The sequence below is a fragment of the Stenella coeruleoalba genome (assembly GCF_951394435.1).
Source record: "Stenella coeruleoalba genome assembly, chromosome: 4".
NCBI lineage: Eukaryota > Metazoa > Chordata > Mammalia > Artiodactyla > Delphinidae > Stenella > Stenella coeruleoalba.
Window position 1 is genome coordinate 136535094 of NC_137149.1, and position 16098 is coordinate 136551191.

The following is a 16098-nucleotide window of genomic DNA, read 5'->3' on the forward strand; positions in this document are numbered from 1 at the left end:
TCACCTCATCCCCCGAGACACTGACGATTATGTCCAAAGTCACATAAGTATGTAGTGGCAGGGCAACAATTAAAATTAAATTATTTTGATACCCATCAGAAAAGGCTTCTGCCTTTTCCCAAACAGTTAACTCTTGGACAAGATCCGAGTATAATATGCTCTAGGATATTTATAGAATTAGGTCGTTAAAGAGTAAAAATGCTTACTGCATTTTCTTTTTTTTACTGAAGTATAGTTGATTTACAATGTTTCAGGTGTATAGCAAAGTGATTCATTTTATATGCATATATATATATATATATATATATATATCTTTTTCAGATTCTTTTCCATTATAGGTTATTACAAGATACTGAACATAGTTCCCTGTGCTATACAGTAGGTCTGTATTGTTTATCTATTTTATATATTAGTAGTGTGTATATGTGAATCCTAAAATTTATCCCTCCCCCTTGCTTCCCCTTTCCCATTTTACTGCATTTTAATACCAACATTCCATTTAACATAAAACTAAGACCATCTGGAAGTAAAATCATTGTAGTGAATCCTAAATCTTAAAAGACTCTTAAGGAGAGGGGTGATATAATCAGATCTGTGCAGTCAGCCCCATGTCACACTTACAAGTAAAAGATCTTTTCAACATGTTGTCTATTAGCTACAGGACTAAACGGTGGTTAATGCTGTTCACGCAGGGCAGAGACCAGCAAACTTCTCATAGGGCTTTGCTGGCTTCATTCCATTTTAATTCTGATGGAAAATGTGAGCACATTAGTTTTAGATTCAATATAGGTTTCTGTCGGGTAAACTTTTTGGCCGACTAGATTTTCTGAACCTAGTCCTTTTCACTTGGAACAAATGTGCTATTCCAGAAGATGCCAACACATCATGTGTTACTGATGCATAACAAGATTACGAGGAAAAATGAAAACATTTAAAATGCAAAACATACCCGGGGAAAAAATTACACAGTAAAGTGACCTGGGAAATGCCCTCAGACATTTTCTAACATTATTTGGAGAATATTTTCAGGATTTAGGAGTACACCTAGGTCCTATTAAAACTGCAAAATGTTTTAAGTTTAGGGAACAAAACGGCATACAAAATAAAGCATCATTTTATAATTTATAGTGAATAAAAACCCCTTAAGTTTGAAACTTCCAAAGTTCTATTAAGTCTTTAAACAACTCATATTTAATTATAAGAAACTACAAACTAATATATACTTCTGAAACGTATGGATTAAATCATATAGCTAGAAGTGGTGGCATTTTTACATTTTCCTAAACTAAAATTCCTTAACCAGAAAAATATGGCAGAAGACTCCACTATCTAACTAAATCACTAATCACTCCATAACTCTGCTAACGAATCTTCCATGAATTTCCAATGCCTGTGGGATAAAGTTCAAACTTACCCACGAAGCAACATAATTTAGTCCAGAGTTCTCAAACTTTAGCCGCACACCAGTATCACCTGGAGGGCTTGTTAAAACACAGTTTTCTGGACTCACTCCCTGGAGTTTTTGATTCAGTAGATCTGGGTTGGGACACAAGAATGTATATTTCCAACAGGTTCCCATGTCATGCTGATGCAGGGACCACAATTTGAAGACCACTCTCTAGTAACAATCTAGTTGTGGGGGGCCATTCAGCTCCCTACACCAACTTCTGCCTCTACACACTTTCTCATCCTCTGATTTTGTGTGAACTCTCCCAATCACTTTATGTTTATAGGTTCTAGAGTTAAATGAAAGAGCTCTTACTTAACCTGTGCTCTGCGGGGCAACTGGATTTGTACGCTGCCACAACCACAGTCCAGCTGACCCTGAATCAGCTTTAGCATCACTTGTTACTCATACTCTGGTGTACAAATCTCAAGGCCCTGGGGTCATCTTCCCGTCCTGATGATGGCCATGGCCCTGAGTGGGAGAAGCACGAAACAATATTCTGGGGAAAAAATGTTTTTATTATGACTATGAGCTGCTTCTATCTGACAAGGGCTTGTCAGTGCGGGCAATTTCCCAACTACTCTACAGGAAAGGCATTTCTGCTCTAATAACAAGTAGAAAAGCAGTGGGTGCCTCTGATTCAGGAAAGAGCCTTCCTAGCCTATAGCCATGCTCTCTGTCCCCGAGACAATCTTTTAATCGGTGTAGGGAGAGTTCATGATAAAGATCCGTAGGCAAATTAACAGATTCTCACAAGGCCCAGATGCAGAATTACGAACAGCAGCTGTCCCAAGAAGGTATCTTTTCCCCTCAATTGAACAAGCAAGGTTGCAGGTGGGCTACTCTGCTACATTTTTAACAAAGGAAAAGTGATCTGATTTTAACCAGAACTAGTGGTAACTCTTAATCACAAGGAATTTTTCTCATAAACCAACTAATAACAAAGCTGCCTCACTAAAATTCTGACTTCAGAAGTAATATACTATTAGAGTTGATAGCAGAAAAAGCAAGTAACAGTCAATACAGGAGCCCGAATTCAGTATTTCATTTGTAGAGAACATTTTCTGGAATCAAAGTCTTCAATTATTAGAGGAAAGGAAAACCCATAATGCTTTCTAGCTGAAAGGGGGATAGGGGTGTGGATATGTCCTCAATTTTGTTTTGGGTCTTATCTTGTATTATATAAAATTCTACAAATATACCAAAAAAAGAGAATGCTAGGTTCTCACAACTCTTTTTTATAAAATTTTAAGGGATTTTTTTTTATCATTAAGGAACAAAATATTATAGAATGGAGCCAAATGAGGACCAATCCCTTCTCCTCGCATATTCCCCACTATCCTAAATTGGCTTCTTATCTACTCCTATTAATATTTTAGGAGCTTTATGGAAATATAATTCACATGCCATAAAATTGACCCATTTCACATGTTCACTTCAATCCTTTTTAGTTTATGTACAGAGTTTTGCAATCATATCATAATGTAATGTCAGAACATTTTCATAACCCCCCAGACAAGCCCCATAACCCTAGGAGTCACTCCCCATTCCTGCGCACAGCCTCCCACCCCTGGCAACTTGGGGCTACTGACCTGCTTTCTGTCTGTATAGTTTTACCTTCCAGACTTTTCACATAAATGGAATAAGACATGTGGTCTTTGCATCTGGCTTCTTTCATGAAGCAATACTGCTTTCAAAGTTTATTCATGTTATAGCAAGTATCAGTCCTTCATTCCTTTTTATTGCCAAAGAATGTTCTATTATATAGATATACAACATTTTGTTTATCCATTCATCAGCTGGTAGACATTTGGGTTTTTTCCACTTATTGGCTATTATGAGTAACGCTGCTGTGAACATGTGTGTACAAGTGTCTTGGGGACATTAGGTTCTCATTTCTCTTGGGTAGACACCCAGGAGTGAAACTTCTGGGGCATATGGTAACTGAACGCTTAACAGTGTTAGGAACTGCCAGACTGTTTTCCAAAGTGGCTACATCATTACTTCCAGAAGTAGTGTATGAGGGTTTCAATTCCCCCACATCCTTACCAACACTGGTTATTATCTTTTTGATTGTAGCCATCCTAGTGGGTGAACTAGTATCTCGTGGTTTAGATTTGAATTTTACTGATAGCTAATGATGTTGAGCACCTTTTCGTACGATCAGTGGTCACCTGTATATATTCTTTGGAGAAATGTCTGTCCAAATCCTTGCCCATTTTTAAAAGGGGTTATCTTTTTATTATTGATTTTTAAGAGTTCTTTATATAACTGGATTCAAGACCATTATCGGATATATGATTTGCAAATGTATTCTCCCATTCTGTGGGCTCTTTTTTCACTTTCTTGATGATGTATTTTTATGTGATGATCCATTTTATTATTTATTATTTTGTTGCTTGTGCTTTTGGCATCGTATCTAAGAAACTATTGCTTAACCTTATGAATATTTCTATATAACTACTATTTAGATATAAAAATCGTGTATGAATTTTCATATGGTAGAAACAACTTAGGTTCCAACTAACAGTGGTTAAGGGTTCCCATTTCTCTACATCCTTGCCGAGACTTGATAACCTCAGAGTAATTTTGCCTATTTCTTGACTATAACTTGGTAGCTCATATTACTTTAACTTGCATTTCTCTATTTATTTAGTTTCTTTTCCTATATTTCCATCTTCTCTGTTAACGGCCTGTTCATGTATTCTGACGTTTTGTATTTTTCTCATTATTGAAGACATTCTTTATATATAATTGATATTAAATATTTCTCAGTTACATGTCTTGTAACATGCTTTACAAGCATGTGAGCTATCCTTTTGCTTGTTTGTTATTTGCTTTGTTGAACTATTATTAATTTTACTGTTAAGAAATTCTAAAATCATTTCTTTATGATCTGTGGTTTTTGCAACTTTTTTTTAACTTTAAGCTATACAAACATTCTACTCGAAGAGATGTGGTAATGTATAGCTACTAATGGAAGGGACACAAGAACTGAGCTGTCTTGATTTGAATCTAGATTTTACTGTGTATTACTTTGTAATCTGAAACAAATTATTTAACTTCTCTGAGCCTGCTTCCTCATTTATAGGATAGGGGGAACAAAAGCACCTATCTCATGCTGTGTGGCATTTAAATGAGTTAGTAAACTGTTTAGAACAATACATGGAACATTAGCTATTATTATTTTCTTCTAAACACTTTCACTTTTTGAATTTTACCTTTAGCTTTCTGATATACTTGGAGATGATTTTATACATGGTATGAAGTGAGGTTTTCAAACAGTCCACTTTTCCCCACTGATCTCCAATGTCCCCTCTGACACATTACTTCCTTATATATATGATTCTCTACCATGTTCCATATAAGTCTATAGCTACCCTAGGCCATACCACACTATTTTCATTACTATAGCTATTAAACTGTAAAACCATAGTAAGTTTTTATATCTAGAAGAGCAAGTATACCTAACTTGCTCTGTGCTGAACATCTACAAATGCAGGCATTTACAAGTGAAAGGATAACAACGCTGACATTTGTATCCTTGGATCTGTGAATTATAAAATCACAAACAAAATACGTCAGTTATTGTCTATTCGATGACTAGTATTTCATGTAACTATAAGAATGCTACTTTCTTTTTAACCCCTAGACCATTTTGATTATTTTGTAAATAATAAGGTAATGATTCACTGAAAGCCACAGGAATAATAAACAAAAAGTCTAGACTAAGAAGTAAAACATTATAGAACTTTTTTGGGGGGGATGGGTAATTTTGCTCATTTATCTCGTAAGTACAAATAGGGGATATGAAATCCTCAGCAGAAATTTCAAACTCCTTAAAAAGCAAATACAAAACTCAAAACAAAGCCCCCAAACAAAGGACCAAGTATTCTCACACTCAGTTTGCAAAATCACAGCATGGATTCACAGTTACTGAAAAAATAGTCAATGGAGAGGTAGAAAAATTAGGATAAACACCACAGAAATTTTACCTGGTAAAGACAGTTCATCAATTATTCTAAAATATTCTGCAGCAACTTCTCAAAACCGTAAAACACAACGTGTAAATTTAAAGGATCCCTGTGCAAGTGATACCCTACAACGGGAAGGAACGAAGACCTTGTAATTTTAGCATTAAGAAGTAAATCTGGAGAGGTGTGAGCACTCACTCGAGGGGTAAAGCTGCATATCACATTGCTCATTTGCAGTCATAGCTACAAGCAATCTCTTTAGATTAATATTTGCAGGAAATCAGGAAGAGGCAAAAACGGGAAGGATGCCCCATTCTTCAAGGCAAGATGTAATTTTTTCTTCCTAGAAAATAACTCAATTGTGTTCCTGATTTTGCCTCCTCCTCACCTCAGATGGTGAGGTACTGTGGCTCAGAAGAAACTGCATATACATGGCATTCCCGTGAGCACTAAATTATGACAGTCTAAATGTGGTTGCATATACAGTACTTTTTTACAAACTAGTACGTATTATAGTAAATGGGAAAATCGAAGCTAAGTTATCAGCTCTGAGCTTATTCATACACTGGAATATTTATTTCTGGTGGTGGTGGTAGTGTGTTTTTGTAATTTGTCTCTTAAATAAAATGTTCACGTGGCAAAGACTCTGGCTTTCCAAACATTCTGCCTAAATATTATAGCAATCCTCAAGTCAAATTTAAATGTAATTCTTCAAAGAACAAGAACAAAAACTCTGGAATCCCAAGTTCTGGTTCTGCCACTAGAAGTAACAGTGAGACTTTAGATAAGTCACCTAACAACTGTGTGCCCCTGTTTCCTCCCTTGTGAGAATAAGAGAACACAAGCAGATCATTAGAATTAACTGGGTCTTGCTCAAATAGGAGTGTAGGCGCCTGCAGTAATTTATTTTTACTGGGCGTACTTTAGGTTGTGCGGATGTTTGTTTATATAATGGCACCTTATTTTCTGTTGAAGAAAACCCTCCGCTGCATCATCCCACACACAAACTACTTCCGCTCTTACTTGAAAGGAAATTCCTTTTCAAGGTTCACAGTACATTAGAGACAGCTGCATTGCTGAGCTTCCTCCAGAAACTTTAAAAAACTTCAGATGTAGCCCATGCATGACACGGATCATGAAACAAGACAATCTCAAGCACTCAGACTGCCCCTTCTCTTACCCTCTTTTAACGCTATATTTTCTGGGGTTGTTGCCTGCTTACATTAAGGGGTGTGTGTGCGTGCATGCGTGCGTGCGTGCGTGCGTGCGTGTGTGTGTGTGTGTGTGTGTTTATTTTAAATCCAGTTCCTGAGGGAATGCAGGAACTTTCTAAAGAAGTGACTATCTTGAGTGCTAATTTCCAAAGCAAGATACGGTAAAAAGTACATTTCCATTTAATGACATTTCAACAACAGACAGTCACTACCCTATTAACTTCCAAAGAGGCAATCCTCACTTCAGACCACACATTCCCTGGGTATGTTTCCATATTGCCCTGGAACTCATTAAGTGTTTGTCTGGAAAACTCAATTCTGGACTCAGGACCAGTAAAACAAGAATACCAAACTAGGTAAGAATTCTGGCATAGAACTTTTCCAGCAGAAGCAAAGAAGCGAGTTATGACTTGGTTTATTTCAGAACAGTCACCAAAACTGCCTGTATAGCTACAAAGACAAACGACTTGCATTGGGAATAACATGTTGAATATAACTGGAGGTGGGTGCAGGGTTCAGGAGTATGGTGCTCTCTGAGGGTAGCTAATAGAGCCAAACTCTGAAAAGATTTCCAAGAGCCTACCAGGTGTCCAATGACAAGCTGGATACAGAAATTACTTAATTAATGTACCTGAGAAAGAGATGGGAAATTTGGGATTCACTTTCTTGTTTCACTCTGCAAGAAATCCTTCACTCCAGATTTGGACTGTTCCAAGTAAATGAAGACTTATGACCCCTTCTTTATCATTAGTGGCAATATTTTAATAATGCTAGGACAACTGTTTCATTAAACAACAGGTCATACTAATGTAATATTTTATGAAAGGACATCTAAACCAGATATGTGGGTAAGTTACTTTTGAAAAAAATTCTGACAATTCCTTTTAAATACCATTAATAAAATAGGTTCTTCTTTTGGTCAGAAAAAGGGGGTTAGAGCTTCTGCCTGCAGGTAAAGAATGAACTGAAATTTATTAACTCTAATCCCGTGTGTACCAAATCCCTTGGGGTAGCTTAATCAACTGCAGCTTTCTGGGCTCAGCTCCCAAAGACTTGGTTTAGTAGATTTGGGATGGGGTATAGGGAATTGCATCTTTAAAGTGACCTATGGTGACTGTGATGTAGGAAGTACATTGAACCACGCTGTGAGGAAAACTGCAGACTCCTTGTTTCTCAGATGGATCAGTGCTGATTACACACGGCTCGTCAATTGATTCCCATTCAATAGCCATTGCAGCAAACCCTCACTCAGCTCACAGGAACATCTGCATAAAATCCTCAAGTCCCTCCAGTGAAGCCAGAAAGAGGAGGAAAATCAACTGATCCTGAATTCTGGTCTCTCCTGCCACAGTGCACCAAGCTGCCACAAAGAAAACACATTGGCCAACGGCTATATTATTGTTGGCAAGCACCAAACTTTGCTCAAAACCTTTACAAATGAAACCCAGCTGCTTAAGCTCAATACCAGATGTCTTCTACAATGTGTGGCTTTGATAGATTAAATTGAGCATAAGAAAGAGATGAAATATATGAAAATCTAATTTGCAAGATGTTTGTCATTAAGTCTACTTAACCAAAAAGGACAGAAAATTTTTATATTTCTCACTATAAGAGGTTAAGTAGGGTAGATTAACAATATTCATAATAGCTATTAAAATGCATGTTATGAATAAACTGTTTAGTGTATATTTTTAAAATTCAGTCCAAAAACAATCTCCAAAAATGCCCAAGAATGTCTTATGCCTGTAAAATCATGTGATTTAGCATGAGGGTCCTTTTCATTTAAATGCATTCCCCAATTTGAACATGTTTTCACCCAGGGCATAGGAAATTAAGTAGGAAATATTTAGTGATATTCTCCAATTTCAATAAACTGTCATAATCCTATGAAAACATACATATAAAAAACATGTGTGTGGACATGTATCATATGTACAAGAAAGTATGGAAGTAAAAAGGCAATTTGTTTAGGAACCTCAATTAAGTGGCATCTACCCTTCTGTTACCATGTCACAATGAAACACTTTTTCTGTTGTTTTCCAGGTCACTGCACAGTGCTCAATAACTCAGCTGATTTCAGAGCCTAAATTAAACTCAGAGCCACTCAAATATTCCTCCAATGAACTGCTGCACATTCCCTGACTTAAATGAGCTAATAGTTAAAGGGCAAATACAGCATATTACTCTTACATTAACCTTTTTCTTTTTTCAAAACAGAAACATGAAAAGCATAATGGAATTCAAAAGCAATAAACAATTGAGCATACTAACTCTAACCAAGACAAACATTCAGTTGAGATTTAGCTCCATAAAAGAGTGCATTGTCATTTTAAGTACACACGATTACAACTGGCAGGTTATTATTTTTTCAGATTTGAAAAATATTGTCTTAAGTTTTCTTTTAGAGAAATCAAAATAAAGGTAAACATTTTAGCAAAGACTAGTTTGATCATGAATATTTCTACAAACACAGTAACAGAAAGATAACTTCATACAAAGTTTATAAAACAAACCTGGCCTCACATTTTCTGACGCTGTATACTATTGGCCTTGGCATAGTTTATAGTTAAAGGAAAACAGAAATAACCATAAAAAATGTTAAGATGCCTTATTATATTAAATTGTCTTACACTTGGCTGATATCTTATCAATGCAGTTCTCGTATCACAAAAGTTCCAAACTGATGCAAAACTGATTCCTTACCTGTAAAACTCCCATTAAAACTGTGAAGATACCAAGTCGAATATGGGGACATTATGTTCCCACATTATGACCACAGGATACTCTCAGGCAGTAAAAACCTATGCACCAAAGCCAGTTTTCTGCGTGTACTCAAGGTTTCTAAAAAGTGAATTCGATATGTACGTTCATTCTCCTCTGGACTCCAGAAGGGATCAAAAGCATAGTTTCAGACACTCAATTTCCCAGAATTTGATCAAATGAAAGATGTATACTGCTAGCCACAAACTTGTGGCCTTTTAGGGATCATAATGCAAAATTTATGAGATGTTCTTTGTGAGACATAAGGTTTGCAACTACTGTTTCAATAAAGGAGTAAAAGTTGTATGTAACAATACGACAAAACTAAAGTCTGCCAAGAGAGTACATTACTTGTTTCATATGTTATTTTTTGCCACCACTCGATATCTTGAATTTCTTCAGCATCTTTTTTTTAAAGAACAACAACAACAACAAAAATCATACCCCTCCATTTACTATTAAAATAATTCTATAGAAACTACAGAAATATATTACCATAATTTTGGTAGTAACATTTCCTGGATACCAAAGTTCACGTAAAAATAAAGTGTTTTTTATAATTTTTCTACACATATAGCTAATAAGTCACTTAGTAGCCAACAGGAATTCATTATAAACAAAGGAATACTAGAAGTATTCATATTGCTATTATTAATGACAGTAGCAGCTATACTAGACGTTTCTGATTATCAACCTAACCCAAAACCTCTTCTAGAAAAAACTTCCACTGCCCACTGTATCTGTTATTGTCTGGTGACCATCTTGGTATTGAGTGACTACACATCCCACCTGGGTTACATTCCATCATTGTTAGGGTCAGCAGTCAATCAAATTCTCTCTCCAGAAAGTTAAAAATAAGAAACAGTGAAACATTTATCAGTTAACTCTGGAGAGCTAAGCAAAAATGGTCTTGGAATATCAGGAAATGCAGACACTACTTTGGGTCGTGTGCAAAATAATGAGTATGTCTAAGGAGGCAGACTCCTCTATACGCCAAGTATTGTACTATGCACTGAGGATTCAGCAATAAATACAATGGACGTGGTCTTTCCTCTAAGAAGGTGAGCTTCCAGCAGGAGAGTGGCATGTATAATGATACATCATGATATGTACCATACAAGAGAAATAAAACTTACAATGAGGGATTATATGAAGGGGAGCTCATTTAATCTGGATTGCTAAGGAAAAGTTAACTCAGTGACATTTAAGCAAATGGATAAGCAGAGTAGAAAAGCAAAGAACTTTCCAGGCTGTGGAAATAGCATGTGTGAAACACCTGAGGAGAGAGGAGTTTGGATCATTCTGGACAGGAAAGGCTTGATAACCGCTGAGCAGTGAGGTGAGCCAGGGCCTCGCTGATGCCAAGCCTGGAAGGCCGTAGAAAGGTCTGGATTTTACAACGCAAGGAGTGTCTGCTAAAGACCTTTAAACAGAAAAAAGGGAAAAGACATCCAGAGGGAAGAAGGGAATGTCCTCTGGGCCCCACGGGGCCTGTGTTTCCTTTAGCTTTTCTTTATGTCTTCATTCGACTTCTTCCTCTACTTAAGTTTCTGTTCTTTTGCCCCAAAAAATATCAATACTAACAATGTGATTTTATACACATTATGAATTAATATGGAAGTTAACTAATTATGGAAGGAATGCAACAGAGATGACATCAAGCAAGAAGTCAGTTAATCCAAAAGCCCCAGATTCTCCAGTGTTACAGGAAAAGTGCTGGGGCCCAGAAATAAGAACGAGGTTATTCTGAGCTCATAGTCACAAAATCGTAGGTAGATATTTTAATATGAATAGTTACACACACACACACACACACACACACACGCACACACACACACACACACACCGATTACGATGGGCAGAGTAACTGTTTTACAGATGGAAGAGAATATAATAATCAAGACCAAAAGGGTCCATCTAAACCTAAAATGTAGCATAAGAAAGCTTGATAGACAATGTAGCTGATTTTAATTGTCAGTACTTTGTCTTACTTAAAGATTTGCCCAATGTCCTGTATGAGTTCTAAAAATAAATCCACATTTGGAAAGTGAGGGGAAAAAACATATTCACAAATTTGTTCCTGGCAGTTCTAAGTCCATAGAAGAGTGGTAAAATGTTATTTCAGATTCAATTGACTCATAGACCAAAAAAAAAACAAAAATAAAAACGAATGTGAATTACTCTGATCTTTCTAATACTATGATTCTTCCAGAAGCCTTCAAGTATTTGTAATTTAAAGATTAAATTATCTACGCACAGATATTGAGAGATATGTGTGCTTTACATACATGGTTGCCACCACTACATATTTAAAGAGGATAACTTCTCATAACAAAAGGTAAAACCAAATAATGTGAGTTTGCACTCAATAGTTACGTGAATGTCTCTTATCCAATCTACTCTGCAGAATTTAAGTTGAGAACTATAATTTAGCCACTTTCCTTCCAGGTAAATTACCACAGGTGAAATTTCTTACATCTGTGATGCTCACCACAGTGTGCAGTTACTGCCAATTAACAGCCAGAGATTAACTGTTGGAAGTGTCACATAAGAGCTGTAGTAGAAAACATTTTAAACACAGAACCACATTTATGCATTTAACAGCTGTGTCCGTCTAACAGTTCAGATTTTCACTATATTTTGCCATATGGTAACGAGGATCATTTCCACTTAAAAATATTACCAAGGCTTCCCTGGTGGCGCAGTGGTTGAGAGTCCGCCTGCCGATGCAGGGGACGCGGGTTCGTGCCCCGGTCCGGGAAGATCCCACATGCCGCGGAGCGGCTAGGCCCGTGAGCCATGGCCGCTGAGCCTGCGCGTCCGGAGCCTGCGCTCCTCAACGGGAGAGGCCACAGCAGTGAGACGCCCGTGTACCGCAAAAAAAAAAAAAAAATTACCAAAGGTCTTCCCTGGTGGCACAGTGGTTAAGAATCCGCCTGCCAACGCAGGGGACACAGGTTCGAGTCCTGGTCTGGGAAGATCCCACATGCCGCAGAGCAACTAAGCCTGTGCGCCACAACTACTGAGCCTACGCTCTACTGCCCGTGAGCCACAACTACTGAGCCCGCGAGCCACAACTACCAAAGCCCGCGCACCTAGAGCCTGTGCTCCGCAACAAGAGAAGCCACCGCAATGAGAAACTCGTGCACCGCAATGAAGAGTAACCCCTGCTCGCTGCAACTAGAGAAAGCCCGCACGCATCAACGAAGACCCAACGCAGCCAAAAATAAATATAATAAATAAATTTTTTTTAAATTACCAAAAATTGACACCCTAGAGCAATATCACCATTTTAATTTTGAAACTACACATTCACAGCCATGTTTGTTATTCTCCTGTTACTGCATTTCCTATCTGCCTTAATTCTAGTGAAAAAACTTAACAGATTAAAAAAAAATTTTAAATTAGTGCCAACCAGTTCAAACACAAATATTACAATAGGAAACCTACGGAATACGACCTGGCAATGAAGAAGCAGGATGTAAAATCTGGGTTACATAAAACTGCAGGGGCCACGGAGACTGGGACCTGCTTTTGTTCATTGGGTTTAGGGATTTTCCTGTATTCCAAAAGAGCTAATTCCTACTTCCTATCTCGCCTTTTTTTCCGGGAACTCTTTGTTGATATAGAATTACTCCTAAAGAACAAAAGTTGCCTGCCAATTTTTATTTTATTCTAATTGCTGTAATAATCTATTACCTTGATTTTACAGTAGGGCAGGGTGCTGTGGAAATTTTCACATATACGTTTAACAAGAAGCTAAATAAAACCTCACCTTTTTAAATGCCAGAGCATGAGGCCCATCCATGTCAGGAAAGGCACATTGTTGCCACCAATGTGTTAGAACAACAAACAGAAAGAGTCCTTTAGCTTTTAGGTCTGTCAATCTATCACCTTTATAACCTCACTAAATTCCTTTGGCAGAACTTAAGAAGAACGGTAGTGACCAAAATGATGCCTCGATACTGTTTGCTCATTGCACTGTATCCATTAGTATTGCCTGTAATTCTCCACTGTGTTTTGAGCATAAAGGGGCAAGGTGGTATCAAGAGCTCAATCTTTAAAATACTACATTCGAAGTAGAGAGGAACACTACAGGTTTTCACCATCACAGGTCATATTTTCAGTTTTAGAAGAAGGCATTTCCACATTTCACGATCCCGAGTTTTAAAAAATGCATTCCTGAAGGAACCACAATGTGCCAATATAAAAAACACAAAGTTCAAAACCTACCAAGATGTACCCTTGCTTCCCTTTTTCTAAGCCTGTGTCTTTTCAAGTAAAACACTGAAGATAAGATATAAGCAATGATAAGACTTAGGCTGATGAATCACACCACACCACCCCCCACCCCCCACCCCCGCCCACAGGCCACCCTAGCTACTCTGTTCCACGTGTGAAGCGGTCTCCTTTCCACTGATTGTGACTTTGCAGAGCTTTGTACCATGTAAAGTAGAATGGGAATACTGTACGTATTCCTTCCATTTAGAACTTTTAGGTTTCCATATACTTAAATAACTAAATATTTGTATTAGCCTGAAGCACAGACTCTCCAAAGGTCTCAAGTTGTCATTTTGAAACACATTCACTTTAAATGAGTATTTGAGGTCTCAGTACATTAATCTTGGCTTTGCCATTCACTTAAGAAGTCACGACCACTTCCTCTGTCTGTGCTTCATATTCACCTATCTTTGTGATGATCATTCTCACTGAAGTACACGCAGAATTAATAATCATAAAGCATTACAAGTTGTCAATGAATATTTAACTTCAATAGTCAAAGTTGCTTAGTCTTGATTGAGCTTATAGTCCCTGTCTACAGCACATTCTGTTTTCATCCAGGCAAAATAAAAAACAAACAAACATGAAACTTATTTTTTATAAGGCTACAGGTAGAGAAATTCCTCAAAAAAAAAAAAAAAGTTAAAATTTCACTAGTGACAAAGCTGGGAATATAAATTGGGATTCATATGTTAATCACACTAAGATGAGCTACAGAATTCTTTTAAAATCTTGTCTCAGTTTACATTTCCAGATTGATTGTCTCCTATTCCTGCATAGATTAACATTATCACTAATGATACTAATAGCAAAACTTCAGACAATACTATGCACCAGTTACTATTCTAAATGCTTTATGTGTATTTACTCATTTAATAATCAAATCATTCCTATGGGTAGTTATTATTATGCCTATTTCACAGTTGAGGAAATCAAGGCACCTATAAGACACCTCATTTGAGTTTACACATCTAGTAAGTGGTAGAGCTAAGATTCAAACTCAGGCATTCTGGGTCTGGAGTTCATACCCTTAACCACTATGCTACAGAATCAACTGATAGACACACACAGACGCACACAGGCACTCACGCGAAAGGGCTCTGGACAGGGAGTTAAAAAGGTTACGCTTGGTAGAAGAAAGCAGGGAATGTCTCTGGGCTTCAACCTTCTCACTGGAAAAGTAAACCAACTACACAATACTATTTTAAGGTGTAATCTAATCCTACCGTTTATGATTCAACAATTCAATCTGTAAAATACAGCCTTTTTACTTTTGACTGACATAACTCAATAATTAATTCAGGTATTCATATGTTTCAAGGAAAATGCTAAAAGAGAATGAAAAGTTACCCTTAGGAAATCAAGAAACAGCAGTAGCATGAGTAGAGGAATAAGAATTTCACCTCATATATATCATGTTTGAGTTTCCTGGAACATTCTTAAGAAAGTTTCCCGGAGGTCTTTCTATCTCTTCTAGAAGGTACCAGATTATAACAATTTTTGGAAAACAAACTAGCAAACCAAGTAAATGAACTACATGTTGTTCCTTCACATCAATACACAAAACTCCTTCTGAGTTACACTTATCTATACCAGAAATTAAAAGCACTTTTCACGGAGCCAAGCCACAATACCTAAATAGTGTCATGGAATACTCTGAGATTATGAAAACATTCATCTTTAAGTGCCAATCAAAATACATGTCAGTTGGTAATACATGCTTCCAAATAAATAGTATTGCCAAATTGGTTCTATAAAATGCATTCACAGGTATATGAGGGTGAACTGTAAATGCATTTTGATCTCATACATATTCCCTTGTCACCTGGCTTAATTTTATAAAGCCGCTATTTCCTTATTTCCAACCTTGTGACTCCCTTGTTGCAAATCACTGTCACAGATAATTGTTTCCTATTCGTTATCTTTCTTCTAACTTGAAAATAGCTCACCTACTTTTATAATTACTCTTTTAGTTAAAATAATTTTTTAAAATTGCCATCCTTTAGTCAACTGTATACAAGAATAATTCTCCTGGACAACATGATCACTAAGCAAGCCCCTGTTCTTAAATATGGATAAACATCTGACATATTCACAAATTACAATTATTGCCATTATAAAACTACAGATTCACTCAATGCATCCATATAAAAATGACAATGAACTTCAAAGTTAATTAGCTAATGTATAAAAAATCTAACAGTATTCAAACTAAAATGATCAAAACAAGTTTATTAGAATTTTTGTTTTCTTAAATTCTTCACATATAAACTGTCACCGTATGTTGACAATCAACTTCATACTCCAAGTTCCAAACTAGATTGCATTTAATTCTTAATTGCTAGAGAAAACAGAAACTTTGCATCCCTTTTAAAACTATTCTAACACACTATCGAGAAAGCGTTGCCATGATACAGAAAGT

At 36.8% G+C, this 16098-nt stretch overlaps 1 protein-coding gene across 11 annotated transcripts in view; it reads right to left on the minus strand.

The window, feature by feature from the left end:
• The window catches only part of BMPR1B (bone morphogenetic protein receptor type 1B), a gene marked incomplete at its 5' end in the record, with an annotated part of 419903 nt that overhangs the window by 100696 nt on the left and 303109 nt on the right, over positions 1 to 16098 (minus strand). The gene's annotated exons all lie outside the window — the stretch shown is intronic.